The following is a 21,643-nucleotide window of genomic DNA, read 5'->3' as shown; positions in this document are numbered from 1 at the left end:
TTTTGAATTCTGCATTTCTTAATGTTTACTAGAAAAGAGGGCTAAGATGATTCCAAAAGTTTCCATGTGGCCTGACCAATTAAAATTGGGCAAAGGTTGAGGGCATCAGGTTCCATTCATGTATGAGATTATTCCAGATATATAATCAGGTTAAGATAATGACCACCAAATAACTTTCCAAAGTGCAACATCCCCCCGTCTTTGTTCCCTTCATCTCTGGCGTCTTCCTGACCTCCCAGTTTTACTTTCAGGCCTTTTGGTGTACTTACTTTGTCTCCTGTGTTTATCAGGGGATTTGTCCTACCAATCTTCTTTCTTGGGAGTTCACTGCTTAATCATTTCCTTACCAAGCAGCAATCATTAGCTGCTCTGTCTTCTCAGCTTACATCTCTAATAGACAAACAAAATACATAACCACTATTTTATGAAGTTAACTGGATTGGGGTAGATGTTCTTAGAACACAGCCTAAGAACGGGATTTGTATAAACAAGTTTTGCTGAGAGAGTGATCCTCAAAATGAACCTCTTAAGAGACAGTGTAAGCAAAAGAGGGAAGTGGAGAGAGATAATCAGGGTGTGACCTCAGGTATAAAATAGCCTGGACTGGATTCCCCAGGGGTGGGGGTGCACTGGAGCATGAACTACACCACAGAGTTGTTTCTCTTTGAGATGAGGGGTTGGTCTAGTATACCTAGTATCAACTAGTCATTCATTGTCTGTAGACTGTGGTGCAGGAGTTGGTAATCTCCCAGAGAGGTGACTACCATCATCCAAGGGCAATTTTCCAAGGAAAATTGGGTATGGGGCTGTTAATCCACACTTACAACAGCTTGGGGGACGTGTGTAACTGCTGGTATAGCAGGTGGGAAGAGGTTGCAATGCCATCAATATACATGCCCTATTCTATCTATTTCTCAAACACATAATTGACTTGAGAACTCTCCTTTTTTTTAAAAGATTCTATTTATTTATTCATGAGAGACACACAGAGAGAGGCAGAGACATAGGCAGAGGGAGAAGCAGACTCCCTCATCAGGGAACCTGATGTGGGACTCAATCCCAGGACCCCAGGATCATGACCTGAGCCAAAGGCAGATGGTCAACCACTGAGCCACCCAGGTGCCCCATGACTTGAGAACTCTAAAAATGTATTAGAGAAGAAACAGAAAATAATTTAGAAATGATGTTGATGAAACCACACATGCACACATAATATGAAGGAAGTTGATGGTATATTTTGTGAAATGAAATAGACTACACTCGGGGTCCCCTCAGACCGGTGGATGCACACAGATTTAATAAGCACAAGCATATTGATAAGTATGGGAGCTCACCAGTTAGAGTAGAACTTTCAAAATTCTGGTGGCAGAAAAGTTATCAAACATACACAATTTGAGCTTTTTTAGCACCCATTCCTTTTGAAAAATCATTACCTGTGCCCAATCAAGTGATTTTTATAAATCTTTTTTGAGTATGGTTGTCTCACAATGTTACGTTAGTTTCAAACATACAACATAGTGCTTCAACTTCTTTATACATTATGCTATGCTCACCACAAGAGGTGATTTTGGAAAAAAAAATCCGGAGCCAGCGTTTCTTTATTTCTATATAAAGATGAGAAAATTGATCTCCAATGTATACATTTGTCATCTATTTTTTAAAATATTTTATTTATTTATTCAGGAGAGACACATAGAGAGGCAGAGAAACAGGCCAAGGAAGAAGCAGGCTCCCCGCAAGGAGCCTGATGTGGAACTCGATTCCAGGACCCGGGGATCACACCCTGGGCCAAAGGCAGATACCCAACCGCTGACCACTCAGGCATCCCTACATTTGTTACCTATTACAAGCTCCCCATCACTATACCTCTAGCACTCTTGCACTAATTTGTCTCCACCCTGCTCTTCCTCTCTTGGACTCTAAGTTCCTTACAAGAGCATGTGTCTTACCTATTTTTGTACTTAATTCCCAGTGGAAAGTCACTATACTTTTGCCACATAAATGAAGAAATAAATGGAGTACTGAGCTTCTGTGGGTCCACAATTCCATTGGAATAAGTCATTATTACCATGGGGATGTGTGTAGGATTCTAAGGTACTTTTAGGTTTTCAGGGAATGATTGCTTCTCTTCCAGTAACTATCTATCAGAATTTATGGAGGCAGTTTCACTTTTCAAGTTTGTTTGGTTCACCCTGTTTACACTTAGGATAAGCAGGCCAAAGCTGAATTCTCATTATGGCTTGATTCTCAAACACAGAGGGTAAAGGATACAGCTAGGAAATAAGTGGTCAATGAGATTTTCCAGTGTAAACAAATTCTTTGGAAAAATAATATCTAATTTCCTCTTTGAAGAAGTGAGAAGTGAAAGTAAATCTACATATGGGACTTTGACAGAATAGTTTTTATAGTTATTGACACTGCATTATAGTTGGACAGAACCTGAAAAAAATCAGGAATTTAAATCTTTTAGTTTCAGAAATTAAGCAGCAATACTGAGTGTTTTCCTTATTAGCAAGAAATCAAGTTTTTTCCTGGGGTGCAGCAGAACTTTATTAAAATGCCAAGGGATTTCTTTTTGGAAATTTACCTGAATTAGGGCTTTTCACAGAAACAGCACCAATAGGAGATATAGATATGTATGCATATATATCTCTTATTGGTTCTATTATTTATATCTATCTATATCTGTATATGTATATACACATTGATGTGTGTGTGTATATATATATATATATATATATATATAGAGAGAGAGAGAGAGAGAGAGAGAGATTGATTTTAAAGAATGAACTTACATGTAAAGGCTGGCAAGTACAAAATCTACAGGATGAGCTGACAGGCTGAAGACCTAGGGAAGAGTTGATGTTGTAGCTCTTGTCCAAAGGCCATCTGGTAGTGGAATCCTTCTTTAGGGAAGGTCAGTCTTTTTCTATCAAGGCCTTCAACTCATTGGATGAGGTCCACCCTCAGATTATGAAGAGCAGTGTTTTAGCTCAAAGTCTACTGATTTAAATATGGATCTAATCTAGAAAATACCCTCACAGAAACTTCTAAAACAATATTTGACAATGGCCTAGACAAATTGACACATTAAATTAATCATCATATTGTCCCAGTCCTTTATAAAACTGTCAAGTGTTCTGCTCCTTTTCTTCTCTCATGTTTCATAGTAAATTTCTCCTATTCTGAGCCTTGTGCATTTATCCACCAGGTCACCATTTAATTCCTATTTTTAAGTTTTTCTGGTTTAGTGTATTTCACACATCAATCACATCTTCCCCTGAATTAGTTGGAAAGTAAAATGCTCTGTGGTTTTGCCGGCTCTATCATTAAAGTATAACTATTTGGGGAATTATATTTTTTAAAAGCTGAGGTTAATGTCATAGCAATGAAAAGCAACAATGAACAAATAGTCATCAACTCATCTGACAATGCAAATGTATGATTCATAGGATAAAGCTCACAGCACAGGTTACCGCACACCATTAAACAAGGGAACTAGTCAGAAAAAAAATTCATATAAAATTTCAATGTTTTTCCCATCCCAAGAGTTTATTTTGAGCAGATAGCTTTGGCTTAGAGATTTGGAGTTATTTTAAAGGATATAAAGAAAATAAATGACTTAGGAAAATGAATGTTTCTATTTACAGTAAATAGTCCACCCAAACCAGACAAATAACGAACTGTGAACATGCTCAGAGAGTTTTCTTGCTTCACAACTTTGGTTATTCTTCCCCTTGACCTGAACTTCCACCTGCCAAATTCCAACTCCCTCCGTCAAGGCATTAAAAAAAAAGAAGAAGAAAGAAGGAAAGAAAGGAAAGAAGGAAAGGAAAGGAAAGGAAAGGAAAGGAAAGGAAAGGAAAGGAAAGGAAAGAAAGGAAAGGAAAGAAAGGAAAGGAAAGGAAAGAAGGAAAGGAAAGGAAGAAAAAGAAAGAAAGAAAGAAAGAAAGAAAGAAAGAAAGAAAGAAAAGAAAGAAAGAAAGAAAGAAAGAAAGAAAGAAAGAAAGAAAGAAAGAAAGAAAGAAAGAAAGAAAGAAGAAAAAGTATATATTACATTTTCTTTATCCCTTCATCTTTTATGGACACACAGATCGTTTTCAATTCTTGGCTACCTGAATCATACTGTAGGAATGCAGATATCTCTTCCAGACGCTGATTCTGTTGGATGAGATCACTAGCAAGGAAGTGGTGTCACTACCAAATCTACATGCTGATGATCACTGTGAGCCTCATCCATGTCTCTACTTCTAGCCCCCAGGATGTCTATCCCTGCCAATTCCTCCAGTGCTCCCTATGAGGCAAGACGGAAGTGGATCTGTCAGTGGGCCCTCCAGGACCCAGGGGAAGTTGGCTATCTGCCTTGGGCTCTCTTCTACACGTTGAAGAAGAGGGACGCCTCTGGGTGTGGCACTGTGCTTGCCTTGTGAAGAGGCAGTGGGTGAAACGTGCTCCATTTGACCCTTTTGACACGGCTTTTTTAGGTTCTTATTCCTCAAGAGGAGGCTCAGAGTCACCTCCAGGTTCTGAGATTTTCACAAAAGTATACTTGTCTGTGGATAGTTGCTATTTGCCTGTGTGTGTGTGTGTGTGTGTGTGTGTGTGTGTGTGTGTGTAGGGGAACAGCGCCAAGAACCTCCCATTCTGCCGTCTTTGCTGATATCACTCAGAATCTCATTACTGTTTTCTAAGAACATTACCTAGGCCGAATCCTGTAAGATGTATTATATTAAGTCTATCCCTGGAAGAGAATCCATGTTTCATCAGGCTAAAATTTTACATGGACCATGCGAGTCAATTAAGAAGCAGTTAACGATCTAGAATAGGGACAACTTAAGATTTTGGTCACTGTTTCCTCTTAAATTACTATTTTAGTCACTATTCACTCTGGAAAAATGACCATAGTTTTTGATATTTTTGGCCATGATCAAAATTGAGGAACTATCTCGTATTTTTATTAAATGTTATTTTTGGTTTTAGGGTTATCTTCAAACCTCTGCTTATGGTATCCTGTGTTAATTAGGAGTGATAAACCTGGATGAGATATGATAATACGTTTGGGGAATTTGCTTCATGTTAAGAGCTATGTGTGTGTGTACATGTGTGACATCTGTACTGTTTAGTTAGGTTCCTTTTGTGGCCACTGAAGAGTTTCTGAAAGATTCATGGTTAAAGCATAGCTAATATGGAGAACTCTGTTTTAAGTTCAATTTTAGAAATTTCTTATTTGAATAATTCAATCATTATGAGAGGTTAAAACTGTATTGTAGCATGATTTAGAGAATTTAGAAAATTGGATATTTCTCCACAGTAAAGAAAACTTCCTTTGGTGATTATGCTATTTGGCCTTTATTATGTGGGTATGATTGTTAATTATCAGTATTTTCAGGTCAAGTGGTTTGTCAGCATTTGGTAGTTTTGAATTACTATAAATATTAAATAATTATTGAGAATCCAAGAGATCAGAATTGAGAAAAGACAGGAAGTACTACATTTATAATTACATAAACTGGATGAACCAATTTCTCATGATCAATTTTTAACTATTTTGAGATGCACAAATATGAAAATTAGTGTATAATCATTGAAAGATATCCAAGTAGGTAAGAGAATCTATGGGACTCTGAATGTAAAACAAAGAATGTTCATAGTGAGGGGCATTTGAGTAATCTCACATGCGTGTGGACTGGCCAATGTTAGAATAATATTGTGAATAAGAACACTGAAAAAATGCTTCTGTTATGTGACTGAATTTATAAAGTAATGAGTGATTCTCATAAAAGTAGCATTGGAAATTGTGAATGACCATAGAAAATAAAGAAAATATTTTGAGTGCTATAAATAGATATGGCAATTAAAGCGAGTAATTTTTTACAGTTTAATTTGTGTTTGTGGCTTCCAGATTAGATATTTGGAAAAGAAGTGTGCAAGGAATAGTGTTCTTATTAACATTAAATTTCCAATTAATAATGATGACGTGGTAAGTAACTCATCTGAAAGCCTTATTTTTTATGGGATAACTTGTTCATAATTTAGGTTTTGAATAATGAATCCTGAATATATGAATAGCTTACCCATGAAGAATGCTTTAATGCAGTTATGTAGAAATGCTAGATGTGAGCTTATTGTACCATCACTAATCCTAAATGCCTGGAAGTTGAGAAAGTCACAATTTTTATACCAATTTGTGATAAAGCATAGACAGCAGGAAAATGTATTGCTATGGGAGTAAGCATGAAGAAGAATTTAATATGTTGGTTATAATTAGAAATATCTGTAATATAAATATAATTGAGATAAAAGTATTCTATTTTAAAAATTCTAATAGACTAACTGGGTTATCAATATTGACAAGGGTTGAAGATAAGCTGTCAAAATCTATGGGAAGTGTAGATTTATTTCAAATTATTTTTATTTTTTTAAAATATATTTATTTATTTATTTATTTATTTATTTATTTATTTATTCATGAGAGACACACACACACAGAGAGAGAGAGAGAGAGAGAGGCAGAGACACAGGCAGAGGGAGAAGCAGGCTCCATGCAGGGAGCCTGATGTGGGACTTTCCCGGACACCAGGATCATGCCCTGGGACAAAGGCAGGTGCCCAACCACTTAGCCACCCAGGGACTCTCTCAAATAATTTTTAAATGATTAAAGGCTGTTTAAGCTAATTAAGAGGCTATATTAACCAAAGTTAATATAAAGCTTAAGTTTTTTGATAGATCATTTTATTGTTAACAACATGAATGTAGATATAAAAAGCATTAGCATCGAAGTAGACTGGTCGATTGGGCATATAAGACTGTACATGTTTGATACTATTACTAAGAATGCAAAGCCTACACTGGAACTTCAAGCTACAAAAGCTAATAAAATACGTGGCATCGAAGTCAATGATGTTAAATATTTGTTTAGGGTACGCAAAGTTGTATAGAGATAATGTTATGCACACTAAATTTAATAGTGGAGATATTATTCGAGACTGGTAGATGAAAATTCACCTTATACCTACTATGAAACTAGTGAGAAGTTCATTTAAATGGTGTGAGGAGGTGCATTAGATATGATGGCATGAGTGAGTCATAGTCTAATGAATCAGTATTATTTGCTTGTTGTTACATTATTTTATTCATTTAAGCCTTTTGAAGAATAAGCTCTTATAAGAACAAATGGCAGAGCAAGCATAATTTGTAGATTATATTTTTAGAATACTCAAATTAGTGATAAAAATACAATTTCTGGGTTAGAAGGCAGGAAGGCAATAGCTACTAGGAAAATTTTTGTTGGAAATAAGCGTGTAGATTCTAATCAAGTCTATATTCAGTGGTTTTTCTGCATATGCACTTAATTATCATAGTCATAATACAACAATAACTAATACTAAAGCTAATAATTCAAGAGAAATAATGTTACTATTTGTAAGTTTATTCTTTTGTATTATCCTGAAAATAATTAACTGGAAGTTGATTGTTGTAATTAGTTAGGGTTCTCCAGAGACATTGAACCAATAAGATTTTACATATGTATGTATATATGTATATATTACATATACATAAAATATCTATATCATATACACTATACAATACTATATATATACAGTACTATACAACACTATATATATATAAAATACATATATATGTAAAATCTTATTGGTTTATATATAAATATATATCATATATACTATACAATACTATTGAGATATATATCTATATATGTCTATATGAGATATATATCTAGATAGAGATTTACTATAAGGAATTAGGTCACATGGTTGCAAAGCCTGGTAAGTCCCTGCTGGTAAGTGAGCAGGCTAGAGAGTCAAGAGCCCTGATGAATCAGCCTCAGTCTGAGTCTGAAGGTTTAAGAAACAGGAGAACTGAAGAGGTAGTTATGGTATGAAGGCTGGCAACCTTGAGACCCAGGAAGAGTCAGCATTTCAGTTTGAATCTGAAGGTAGGAAAAAAAGCCAGTCCTAGTCTCAAGTCCAGTGGGAGGAATTCCCTCCTACAGAAGGGAGGATCAGGCCTTCAGCTGATTAAATGAGGCCCACGCCTATGAGGAGGGCAACTTAGTCTACCAATTTAAGTGTTAACCTCATCTAAAACCACCTCACAAAAACACCCAGAATAATCTTTGACCAAATATCTAAGCACTCTGTGGTCTAGTCAAATTGACACATAAAATTAATGATGATAGCATCATAGCTTTCCTAAACTAGAAGGATATAATTTTAGCAATAAAGCGATTGAATGAAATCTTAAAAATGTCAATATTAAGTGGCAGCTTCCTGTCTAAAATGGTATATATACATATATATTCACATATACAGATGTTATGTATCTGTTAATTATATTCATTTAACTATGACTTCATTAGTCCTACATTGTTTAAAAATACATTAGAAATGTTGCCCCTATTATATATAACCCACAAAATCCCATCTTTCAAAAAATGTTGTCATACCTACAATTGGAAACGATGAAATGGTGTTTTGAGTATTATTTGTAGCAACATTAAACAAAAACTCTAGGAGAACATTTTTAAGATTTTATTTATTTATTCATGAGAGACACACAGAGAGAGGCAGAGACATGGGCAGAGGGAGAAGCAGGCTCCATGCAGGGAGCCCCATGTGAACCCAAGGGTATTTTTAAAGGTTGATGGGCATTGAAAACTCGTAATATTAATAAAAGAACCAAGACCAAGTTTCTATGTTTATGGGTATAAAATAACATTTTCAGCACTTAGATTCAGATTAAACTATATGACTCATTTTTTTAAATTATGGAAAATCCTTATGAGGGCTGTCAGGAGTTTAAGTGCTATGGCAACACCCACAGAATGAAAAACAGTCTATATACATTTTAAAATGCTTCTGAAAAAAAGATCCAAACTACTGAAATAGAAAAAAAAATTAATGATGAAATTTAAATACTTGTCATAGAAAATAAGTATTATATTACTTTTTTCTCGTTCTTCTTCCCCAGTATTATATTACTTATATAACTCCCTAAGATAATCAAGTGTTAGCAAGTAATTATCATATTTGGGATGTAAATTTTAATATTGAAGTATCAGTTTTATTATGCCTTTTGTTTTTAATTTGTGAAATTTACAAACAAATTTATATTTAAGGTATATTAGTATTTCAATTTGTAGTTATCTACATGCTTATTATACATATATGAGCATGTGTATATTTTTGAGGGTGTATGTGTATTACATGTGTATTTGAGTGGATATGTGTGTTACATGTGTGCATGTAGGTGTAACATTCAGCGAACTTACATCCAAGATTATCACTACATGTGTATTTGCTGGTATATGTGTATTGTGTATGAACATGAATAATAGTATGTGTGCGTATGTATTATCAGATAATATTTGTATGTAAAATTCTTGTGTCCATTAGGCATTAATTAAGTAACATCTTACAGAAAATACTGCCGATAACAAATATTTGAAGTCTCACTACAGATGTTTACGTATTGACAGCCCTTGCCCACCCTAATTTTAAACATATCAGGTGAAAGCCACTACAGTTAAAGGTGATTGTGGGCTGACTGTCATTAGTTCCTGATTATGTCATAGTTAAGAGAAAATGGGAGATTTTAAATAGGAAGTTTCTGAAGAAAAAACCAGATGCCGCTTTCCATTATAGAACTGTGGAGAAGGGTCTTATGTAAATGAGTTGCTGGTTTCTTGATGCTTGGTTAGTAAAGAATTACATTGGAGATCGTACGCATAATGATAAGGACTTCATAATGGTATATGATATGTACAATTAAAGGTTTAATCTTACGTAGTTAAAAATTTTAACTACTAGAATTTAGAAACTGTTTTTATTTTATTCTATTTTTAAAGATTTTATTTATTTATTTATTTATTTATTTATTTATTTATTTATTTATTTATTTTAGAGCAAGAAGGAGAGAGAGCCTGTGTGCTCAAGGGATTGAGGGGCAGAGGAGAGGTAGAGGGGAAAAATATCCCAAGCAGACTCCTGGCTGAGCACAGAGCCTGTCATGGGGCTTGATCTCACAACCCTAAGATCATGATCTAAGCCGATCCAAAACCAAGGGTCTGATGCTTAACCAACTGAGCCACCCAGGTGCCTCGAGAAACCATTTTAAATAGCAAATAAAAGCAGAAACAAAATTATAGATGAAATCAAAATTACAAAATGAGAAATGATTTTTGTAAAATGTCAACTCTCCTAATCTCTGAATGTAATTTAATAAACTAATAAAAATAATGGTAGGTTTGGGGGTAGTGGTGATATTTTTGTTTTTTTAATTTTTGTGTGTTATTTTTATAGTCAATCAAAATTTGTTGAAGTACATATTAAGTTACTTTTACGGATTTCTTATGACTCATAGCCTAGATGAATGGTCTTTATTATTTCAAATACCTTCATGTCATATTTTAATTATGGTTTAAGTGTCAGTGGACTCATTAATTCAATCAACATATAACACATATTATTTAATTATAGCAGAGCCAATGAAAAGGAAACATTCACAAGAATTATATTTAAATTATCTACATTCAAAAACACTATTTTAGGAAATATAATTCTATCAGAATTCAATAAGAGCAGCTGTAGAATCAATTAAGTAACTGCAGTTATGTTTTAAAAAAATAAATCAAACTTTTAAAAAGAGACAACTTGCAAATGTCCTGCTGTGATTTAGGGTGCTTGGGGTTGGCTGCTTTGAAAGCTGAATCAGATCCACCTGTGACTCCAGATCCCTGAGGCCTCACAGCCTAATCATCCTATTCTTCTAGGTCCTAAATACCCAGGGGACCTTCTGATGCTCTAGGACCTGTGGCTCAGGATTGTAAAACAGCAGAGCCAAAACAGCCACTTGGGAAAAGGTAGACTTTAAATCACTTCTGTTATTTTTATTTTCACTAAGACCATTTTCTTAGTCTGTTGAGCTTTTCATCAATCAATAGAGCTGTCAAAGAGAAACTTTCTTTTTTTTATTTCAATATTTTATTTATTTATTCATGAGAGGCAGAGAGAGAGAGAGAGAGAGAGAGAAGCAGAGACACAGGCAGAGGGAGAAGCAGGCTCCATGCAGGGAGCCCGATGTGGGACTCGATCCCAGCATTCCAGGATCACACCCTGGGCCGAAGGCAGGTGCTAAACCGCTGAGCCACCCAGGTGTCCCAAAGAAAAACTTTCTAAAGCTCTTTCTCTCATGGGAGATAATCTAGTTTTGATTTAAAAAGAAGTGGACTTTTCTAATTCTTTCTCAGGGATATATGTATAGCAAACAGCCTTGGAAGAGAGATAATGTCTGCCCCCAGAGCAAAGGGATCAGGTTACTCAAGTTTGGAGTTCCCGCTGATTGCACAGGCATCCATCTGGGCACATCCTCATCATCTTTTGGGCTTGGGAGGGGCTGGGGGAACTCACACAAATATGCTGATGCTCGTGTTGTTGCTGTGCCATGAATGAGATCACCTTTTTCTCTGGTCCAGGTATCTCCTGTCTTCCCACAGCACCCATGAAACTATAGCAGATTTAACCTGTCAGCTTGCAAGTAAGGTAAAATCTTAGACCTTTTACAGTTCTTGACATTAAGAAGAGGGCTACCCCCTCTCCATATATGAACAACTGGTATATGGTGTAAGAAGTAGGGATGGTTCCCTTGGGGAGCAGGGGTATTGCTTGGAGGAAACATTAGGGGAGCTTCTGATGTGCTGGCCATGTTCTGTCTCTCAGTCTGAAAGGGTACTGATTACAAAACTTATTAATTCAAACTCAACAATCTTTGTACTTACTTATTTTTGCCTTTTCCCCTCTTCTATGAATGTTTTACTTCTATAAAGGTTTAACTTAAAATTTTAAAAAAGAGCAGAGGTAGTGACCAGGATTGCCACACCAATGAATTAAAAAACATGTAGAACTAATTATCCACAACTCAAAGAAAAGGGAAAACACACCAAATATTATTAGCCAAAAGATAAGGAAAGTGGAGGAGAGATCCAGGAAGAAAAACATGCTTTTAGTTGAGATTTCAGAAGTAGAGGAGAGTCAAAGAGACACGTTTGGATATATGGCTATTTGAATTTCAGAATTTCAAGGATAGAGAAAAATTTCTGCAATTTTCTAGTCAGGAAAAAGAAAAAAAAGCTACCTAAATGGGAAAAAGAATTGTATTTACAACAGACTGTTCCCATAATACTCAATGTCAGAAGCAAATGAAACAGTAGCTGGACCATTTTGAAAAAGAAAAAAAAAAATTACCCAAGAAGGCCAAGTTACCATCCATCCATGTGACAAGAGAAATAGACTCTCAGATGTGGGAGGATTCAAAAAAAAAAAAAAAATATATATATATATATATATATATATATATGAATATTCCAGCTGCCCAAGAAATGAATCTAAATTGATGTCCAAGAACCAGGAAGACATAGTGCAGAGGTGAAAACAACCACTGAAAGAACACTGAAGAGTTCTAACAAGTTTCTAAATTGCTCGGAGATGGTTACATGGCACACAGGCCCTGCAGATGGCCCACTAGCGGCATGCCCCTGCCGTGGTTCTGCCCCCTGTGAGTGAGAAATCTATGGAGACTGAGAAGCAATCTTTGCAGTTGTTGGAGTTGTGAGCCAGGAATAGACTACAGAGCCCCTTGGCCCTCCCCCTGCCTGACTCCTTCTAGCTTACCTGCCTATCCCCTCACCATGTGTAGACAACTGGTATAAAGCAACCCCAAGACGTTTCCATCAGGCGAAACCAAGACCAATTTCTGAAGCTCGCCCTTTAAGTTCAGGTATTAGGTTTGTCTGAGGTCCCGTCCTTCACATAATCCCTCTGCCATATTTAGCCAGGAGATCTAGGCGAAGCCATTCCCTTCCCCGCATGTGTCCCAGCAGGTACAATAAAGGTACAGATGGCTGGCAGTTTATATCCTCGAAGCCACCTGCTTTGACCATCCCCAGCTGAACATTCCAATAGGTATTGATGGGAAGAGGCCCAGGAGAAGGCTCTGGCCAGGCTCCTAGAGCAGCCTGCATCAAACACGTCCATCAGGTGGATTTGACTTCCTATTCACGCTTACAAAGCCTAACTCTTTGAACTCATAATTTCACTTCTCCATTGAAATGGTTTACCAAAAGAGAGAAGCATCTGTCACTTCCTGTTGTTGAATCTGTACATTTAAATGGGGATAAGAGTTTTATCTTGTATGAAACATCCTTGTTTGTTTTAGTGTAGTCAAGCTGCTATAACAAAATGCCATTAACTGGCTTGTAAACAATGAACATTGATTTCTCCCAGCTCTGAAGGCCGGAGGTCCAAGATCAGGGTCACAGCATGGGTGGGGCAGGGCTGTCTTCAGGTTGCAGACTGCACATTGTATCCTCATATGGTGGAAGGGAGGTAGGTCTCTCCGAGGTCTCTCTTATAAAGCATTGCTCTCATTCAGGAGGACTCCCTCCTCACCCTAGTCATCGTCCAAAATCCCCAGGGATTTATATCATTAGCTTTGCGGTTCAAGGTTTTATTTTTTTATTTTTTAAAAATATTTTATTTATTCATGAGAGACACAGAGAGAGAGGCAGAGACACAGGCAGAGGGAGAAGCAGGCTCCCTGTGGGGACACCGACATGGGACTCACCCCAGGATCACACCCTGAGCCTAAGGTAGGCGCTCAAACTGAGCCACCCAGGTGCCCCTTAACTGAGATTTAAATTGCAGATCTGTCTACTGCTGCCCTAAATCTCTCAGTTTTTGTTTCATGTATTTTGAAGCTCTACTATGAAATTCATACACATTTAGAATTGTCCTTCTTACTTGAGAGACTGACTCTTCCATTACTCTGAGGCGTCCTTTATCTCTGACAAACTCCTTGTCTTGAGTTGTACATTCTTTTTTTTTTCTATTTCTGAACATCTGCTTTATTTTTTTAATAATAAATTTATTTTTTATTGGTGTTCAATTTGCCAACATACAGAGTAACACCCAGTGCTCGTACATTCAATGATAACGCAGCCTTTACAGCTTTATTGGGATGGATGTTTGTGTGATAACTCTCTCTACCCTTTTACTTTTAACCTATGTAGTTTTACTTAAAGTGCATTTCATAGAAACTCACGACCTGAGCTGAAGGCAAATGCTCAACCACTGAGCCACCTCTGTGCCCCTCTGATTTTTTTTTTTTTTTCAATTTGAAAGTTTCTAACTAATTGGAACTGGGTTTAAGTTTACTATCTTAATGCTTGTATTTACTTGTCCTATATGTTTTCTGACCATTTTTCCTTCTTTCTTGGCTTCTATTGAGTATTTACTATTCTATTTTTACCTCCTTTGTTGGCTCCTTAGCTTGAGTTATTTATTAAAAATTTAGTGATTGGGACGCCTGGGTGGCTCAGGGTGTGAGCCCGGAGTCCTGGAATTGAGTCCCACGTCAGGCTCCCTGCATGGAGCCTGCTTCTCTCTGCCTGTGTCTCTGCCTCTCTCTCTCTCTCTCTCTCTCTCTGTCTCTTATGAATAAACAAATAAAATCTTTAGAAAAAAATAAAAAATAAATGTAGTGATTGCTCTAGAGATTTTAATTTGCATCACTAACTTATCACCCTGTATTTTAATACTTCCATTTACCACTTACCCATTCTTTGGACTGTTACTGGCCTATATTTTACTTCTACATATTCTATAAAATTCACATTACATTATTTTTCTTTAAACAGTCAACTATCTTTTAAAGAAATTAGAAATAGGATTTCAAATGTGTCCTATATTTCTTCACATGTTTCTCATGTTACTTTGTTTCAGTAGTCAGATTTGAAATAGTTTTTAATAGAAAAAATCGATTTTATGCTTATATTTCTAGCTCAAAACTTAGATTTCAGGATTCTGAACATCTTTAATTTAAATTTTGTTTTACAGGAAAACTTTTTCTTCTAAATATACTAACATAATTATATATTTGCTTTATTCTGTGTTTTCCACATATTTAATTTTTTAACACTTATGTATATATGTATGTATGTGTGTGTGTATTTGAAGTAGGCTCCCTGCCCAATGTGGAGCCCAACACAGGACTTGAACTCACGATCTTGAGATTAGGATCTGAGCTGAGATCAAGTGTGAGATGCCTAACCAACTGCCATCAAGGTGCCCCCACATATTTATTTTTAAAAAAAGAATATCAGTGTAGCTATGAATAATACCAAATGCAGATTAAAATATCTATATGGTTCTTTTTGTTCTTATAATCTCTGCAGGGATGTATAGTTGAAATACTGATCAAGTCACGTATCATGATTATTTTATATGCATGGTTATCAATCTGATGCATAAGCTTGATTCAGTCTGTTTTCAGTTTGGGGGCATTTTTTTCTTTATGTATTGTTATTAACTATGCAACTAATTTTCATGATCCAGAGTTAAAATCAAAACCCTGTATCAACCTACACTCACTGAAAGTCTCATTTCTATTCTTGACTATTCCACGCTATTCTTTTCCCCCACCAAGCAGTACCCATAAAAATTAAATTAACAAATGATAAATTAATTAATTTTTGTCTTCATTTTCAAACTAACATATATATATATTTATATGTGTATGTCTGTGTATATATATATGCATGTGTATGTGTGTAGATATGTTACATCTTCTGCTAATAGCATTTTTGAGGTTTCTGAAGTGATGTAAGACCCTGGAGATACTTGCAATGCAGAATAAGGCAGTACCTTCTTTACGACAAAACCTAACAGTTTGAATTCAGAGGTTGTTCTAGCCTCCTGGAGAATCATAAACCACACGGTTAGCATATTTTTAAAAGAGTTGCCAGCTAAAAGTGATGAAAACTAAGATATTTTGTGATACGTGGGTTTTAGCAAATGGGACACCTTCTGATTTTCCCAAGGCCACCAGGGTGCTTTTATAACTCAGGAGTAATGAGACTTACCTTAACCGAAATTTTGGTCCAATGATTTTCTCCTGAGCATCTGGGCCCTTTTTTTCTTGGTTTCATCACTGTTGTCTACTTGGTTTTTTCAACACATTGATGCTTCTCAAGGGGAGGGGAGATGGAGCCGTGATGAGAAATGTCAGGTCTGCCCAAGCCCCATATCTGTCCCCATCACTGTTGCCGGCAACCTCCAGATTCTCTAATTCCTCAGTTTCACACGAATCTGCACACTTGTTTTATTATCTTCAGTTTTGAGCTTACCCCAGGGACCAGGCCTGAGTAAGACCAAAGTTAGAGACTCCTACATTCAAATGCAATTGGCACGGATCCAACTCCATTCTGGCTGCTGGGCCCTGTGCTGGTCTTCTACCCCAGGCCTAATCTCTGGTCACTGTTATTTGGATTACTGACATCCTCATTATGGCCTGTCCATTTTTGTATCTTCCTTTACATTCTTACTCTGGTGACCATTTTATGATCTGTCCTTGACATCAGCATCGGTGCAATACTCTCCAACGTAGTTTGAAATCCTTGTCTAATACAATTCCTTTCTTCTCTCAATAGCCCAGAACTGCTAACTGGCATCACCAGGTTACACAATATTATGCAGTGATTACAGGGTTTAATCCAACAGTTCTGGGTCAGCTTCAGCAGATAGTTCTAAGGCATCATAGAATGAGTCTAGAACAGCGCAAATCCTTCTTTAAGCTCAAGTTGATGCTACAGTAAGAAAACCTAGGTTCTGGAATCAGATTGCTAGGTTGCAATTCAGATTGTACGACTTATTGGCCCTATAAACGTGGACAAGTTACTTGACCACTAAGTGCCTGTTTCCTGATCAGAGGAATGAGTATGACAACTACCTACTCCATAAGGTGGTCATGTGAGTTGATCAAGTCATACATTTAAAAGGCTTAGAACATTGCTTGACACATAGACAAGCACTCAATAAATAGTAAACAGATATCTGTTAGGATAAATAGTATTATTGTCAAAAGATCATCAAGAATCACAAGAGGTGAAATATTGTCTAGCGATTATTAATGCTTGGTTATGGACCATAGAAAGCCCTGGAGCACAAGACTCAATTTAATATAGCAGTCGACCTATAGGCTATAGTTCCACTATGGATCCAACTCTCCTAGGATTACTTCCTTGGAAGAGATTCATGGTAATATTATTTAATTTGCACTTATTACCTTGAGATACACACTACATATTAATATCACTCAAATAAAACTTGAGATCCTGCCTTGTTCAATCTCTACATAGAGTATCACTCAAAGAAAACACAAATTCCCAGCAGTTTGATAAACAATTCAACCTGTGGTTGTCCAGTTTGGAGTTATTATCACTTTTAGACATTTTAAGGGTAGCTTGAGAAGGTTGGAGGTTTCTAACCTGATAAAATTCTGGCCCATCCCGACCCTCCTTTTTTTAACCTCAAATAAAATTATTTCTCAATTGTCAAACTTTGATTAAGACTTGAGTAAGTTTATAATGATATTGTCTAAAATAAAAGTGAAGTGTATGGCCATATCAGCATGTTAGTTACATACATTTTGGACAACCAAGAAGTATAGAGAAAATAGTTGCAATTGAGCTCTCACAGTACATAAAATGTTTTGTATAATATAGAGGAAAGCACTTTGTAACTACATATATATTATTTAGATGGCAATTACAGCTAAAATTTGGCTCATATCCTGTCACTTCCTCTAGTAACTTAATACCCAGCAGGCACTTATCAAAATTAGGGAAAAAAGAATCATTCTTTTGCTTGCCTCATATTTTACTTTAACTTGTGAAATAGGGTCTTCCACTGATCTACTCCCTTGCAGACTTCTTCTTATGGAAAGAGGAGAGATGAACGGAACCTCTCACTCTTTTTACCAAGTTAACTTTGGGACAGAACCCTTGCATTAAAGGCTAAGGAGGCTGTCATCACAACCTGGCTCTCATTCATCTACAACTCGGAAGGCTTGAGACAGACACATCTCCCACATGGCTGGTTGGGTGTTTCTTTTTAAATCTAACTCTTCCTATGCATATATAAGTCCAAAGCCAAGCAAGATTTGAGAGGAGGAACTGGTATGAAACTTATGCTGTCATTGGACCCAAGCCATGCTCACCAATGTACCATTACCATTAATACTAACCTTTCTCTCAATCTGACTTCTGTATGTTTCAATTGGTCAAAGACCGGTAGTGACAGGGGACTGAGAACACCTCAACTATCAGATTACTTTTTGTTGTTGTTCAGTTTCTACTTCTTCGTCTATAGAAGCGTGCTATAAACAGTGATGAGCAGTAATGGAATCTTTCTCAACCATGTCACTTCAGAACCTAACAAACTAGTAGGTGCTTAGTATGTGGTCATAGATTGCAGATAAAGCGATTCCCATGGAACGTTTACCCCGACTAACTTCAGAATGGGGCCTGATTTTTAAAGATTAATCCCCAGAACTTGCTTTTGAACCTGTCACTTGATTTCTAACACAGTGTTTTCAGTTCCTGTGTTCTCAAATTCAGGGCAAATATTCTATAAAGTAGTAATGTTTTCTTTCTCACCTGCCATTTTTACTTTCTGGGCTGGGTGGTGAGGCTCTTCCTGTTCCTGCCTAAAATAGAACTTTCCAAATGACTCTGTCATGAATATAACTTGGCTTCCTGCCACACCTGACTCCTGGTGGGGAAATAACACCAATCATAACACAAATCATCCGAGCATTCTTGTGGAAAAAAAATACAATTTCTTATTTGGTAGATAAAAACTGAAATTCTGCATTTCTTTCTTTTTAAAAAAAAATTAAAATTTTATTTATTTATTTATTCATTCATTCATTCATGAGAGACCCAGAGACACAGGCAGAGGGAGAAGGAAGCTCTCTGCAGGGAGCCTGATGTGGGACTCATCCCCATATGGGGGATCACACCCTGAGCTGAAAGCAGATGCTCAACCGCTGAGCCACCCAGGCATCCCTGAAATTCTGCATTTCTGACAGCTCCCAGGGGGTTCCCGTGCTACCAATTTGAAGGCCATCCTTTGAGTAGCAAGGGATTAGATGACACACTTCACAAATAATATCATCCACCCTTTAAACATTATTTAATTCTACTTTGTGCCAAGGACTGGGATAAGAAACTAAAAAGAAATATAACCTAATCTTGACTTGTGAGAAGCCCAGAGTCTAATATGGCAGCAAACATAACAAATAACTGCTATACATGGTATGTTTGTTAGGAGAATGTAAAGACAAGCCACAAACGTGGGACAAAATAGTTGCAAAAACCGTATTTGACAAAAGATTGCTATCCAAATTAGACAACTCTTAAAACTCAACAGTAAGCAGACAAGCAACTCAATTTTAAAAATGGGTGAAAGATCTGAATAGATACCTCACCAGGAAGATACATGGATGGCAAGTAAGAATATAAAAAGATGATCAACATCATATGTTAATAGGAAATTACAAGCTAAGACAAAGAGATATTTCTCCACACCTATTTAATGAACAAAATCTAGTACACTGACAATAACAAATGCTGACGAGGATGCAGAGCAACAGGAACTCTCACTCTTTGCTAATGGGACTGCAGAATGGTGCAGCCACTTTGGAAAGCATTTTGACAGTTTCTCACTAAAGGAAACATACTCTTACCATATGATCCAGCAATCATGTTCCTTAGTATTTGCTCAAATGAGTTGAAAACTGATGTTTATGCCAAAACCTGCACAGGGACGACTAGAGCAGCTTTATTCATGAGCGCCAACTTTTGGAAACAACCAAGAAGTCCTTCAGTAGATGACTGGGCAAATAAACTGTGTTACATCGAGACAATGAGATGTTATTCAGTGCTAAAAAGAAATGAGCTAGCAAGACATAAATAGACATGGACGAACCTTAAATGCATATTATTAAGTGAGAGAAGCCAAAGGCTACATAGGATTCCAACTATATGACATTCTGGAAAAGGCAAAACATTGAACACAGTGAAAAGGTGAGGGGATTCCAGGAGTTTGGGGGGAGGGAAGGATGGATGGATAGAGCACAGAAAAGTTTTAGGGAGGTGAAACTATTCTGTACATTACTATAATAAGGGACACATGTCACCATACATTTGTCAAAACCCATAGAATTAAAATAGCAAGAGTAAGCCCTAATGTAAACTATGGGCTTCAGTTGATAATGGTGTGTCAACGTTGATTCCTTGATTGTAACAGATACACCATGTCCCACTCTGGTACAGGATGTTGGTGGTGGAGGAGGCTGTGCATGCATAGGGGCAGGGAACGCATGGGGATTCTTTGTACTTTCCACTCACCTTTACTGAGCCTAAAACTGCTCTTAAAATGCACACACATAGAGAGACAGACAGACAGACAGACAGACAGGATCCAGCCAGAGAATTAATTCTGGAGCCTAGAAAGTCTTGATTGGTAGGCAAAAGTAATCAAATCAACCACATATGCCAAACTAGCCTCTATACTGGGAAACCTGCATTAAATTATCGAGGGTGTCTTCCCGGGGTGAAGATTGTAGAGCCATAGTCTGGATCTTCTGAGTCAGAATTTCTTAGCGCTTGGGAGTTGGTCATCTGCAGTTTATCAGGTTCTTGAGGCTGTTTTTAAGCACCATAAGGCTTGACAATCACTTTTCCACATGCATTTTTTAGTACAAAAACCAATACTAAATTGATTCCAAGTAAGTTTTAATAACTATTGTTAATGAAATAAGCCATGTGAGTAATACTGAAATATATTTATTTGAGAAGTACAGATATAATTCTGACACCTTTTATTAAGAAGCAATAGAAACATAAGAGATTTGGAATTGTGGCAGCATGGTACAAATGTAAGAATAAATCATTTGTAGAGATGAAATCGTTACCAACATTATCTTTACTATAAGACATGCTAAGAATATCCTAAAAAATAGACAGAAATATTTTGTTGCTTAAATTTAAGAAAATTATGAAAGAACTCTTTAGCTGTGTGTTTATCTGATAAGGGCAGCTAAACGTATCCTCCCATACTTCCTGTTTCTATATTTAAGAATACCGCAAACAGTTATTCTAATATATCTTTTTATGTAGTTGCCTATAAAATACAGCTTGGCTGAAAGAGCCCACCTAGAGCAAGTTGCTCAAAATTCCAGGGACAGCACTATCATACTGGATAGATAACAGTGACTCTAAACCAATGCCCATAATCCCAATCTAAGGGGCAAAATCTTAATGCCACTATTGTTACGGAAGAGAAGCCCCACCACAAAAATCTCAGTTTTATCTTTACGGCATGAGAAATTTTATGAGATATCATACTCTTATCCCCATCATTTCAAACATCATTTTCGTATATTTTCTTTAATGACCCATTTGCTCTAGTATCTTGAACTTTTTAGGAAACCAATATGGAATGTCCCTTTTGTCAGTTTCTCTTCTTACCATTTCTGTAAGTCACCTAGTCTTCTTTCTAATACACGCACACACGCACACACGCACACACACACACACACCACATTCATTTGTGCAGAAGTTCACATATTTGTTCCAATGGATCCCAACCTTTGCTGCCCACTTTGTACGAGGTCTACTGCCTTATGTAGTAGCAGCACCTGAGAATCCTAATAGCCTCAAGTTGTTGAATAAAGTTGTAGGCTATTTATGAAATAATTAGACTCAAGTACTCTGGAAATTCAG

General features: G+C 36.7%; 1 protein-coding gene across 3 annotated transcripts in view; it reads left to right on the top strand.

Moving 5' to 3' along the window:
• The window catches only part of LOC129503687 (OX-2 membrane glycoprotein-like), a 108,643-nt gene that overhangs the window by 79,445 nt on the left and 7,555 nt on the right, over positions 1-21,643 (top strand). The gene's annotated exons all lie outside the window — the stretch shown is intronic.

The sequence above is a fragment of the Nyctereutes procyonoides genome, unplaced genomic scaffold (assembly GCF_905146905.1).
Source record: "Nyctereutes procyonoides isolate TBG_1078 unplaced genomic scaffold, NYPRO_anot_genome, whole genome shotgun sequence".
Taxonomy (NCBI): Eukaryota; Metazoa; Chordata; class Mammalia; order Carnivora; family Canidae; genus Nyctereutes; species Nyctereutes procyonoides.
The sequence above is the reverse complement of the archived record's forward strand: the minus strand, read 5'-3'. Positions and strand labels throughout refer to the sequence as shown.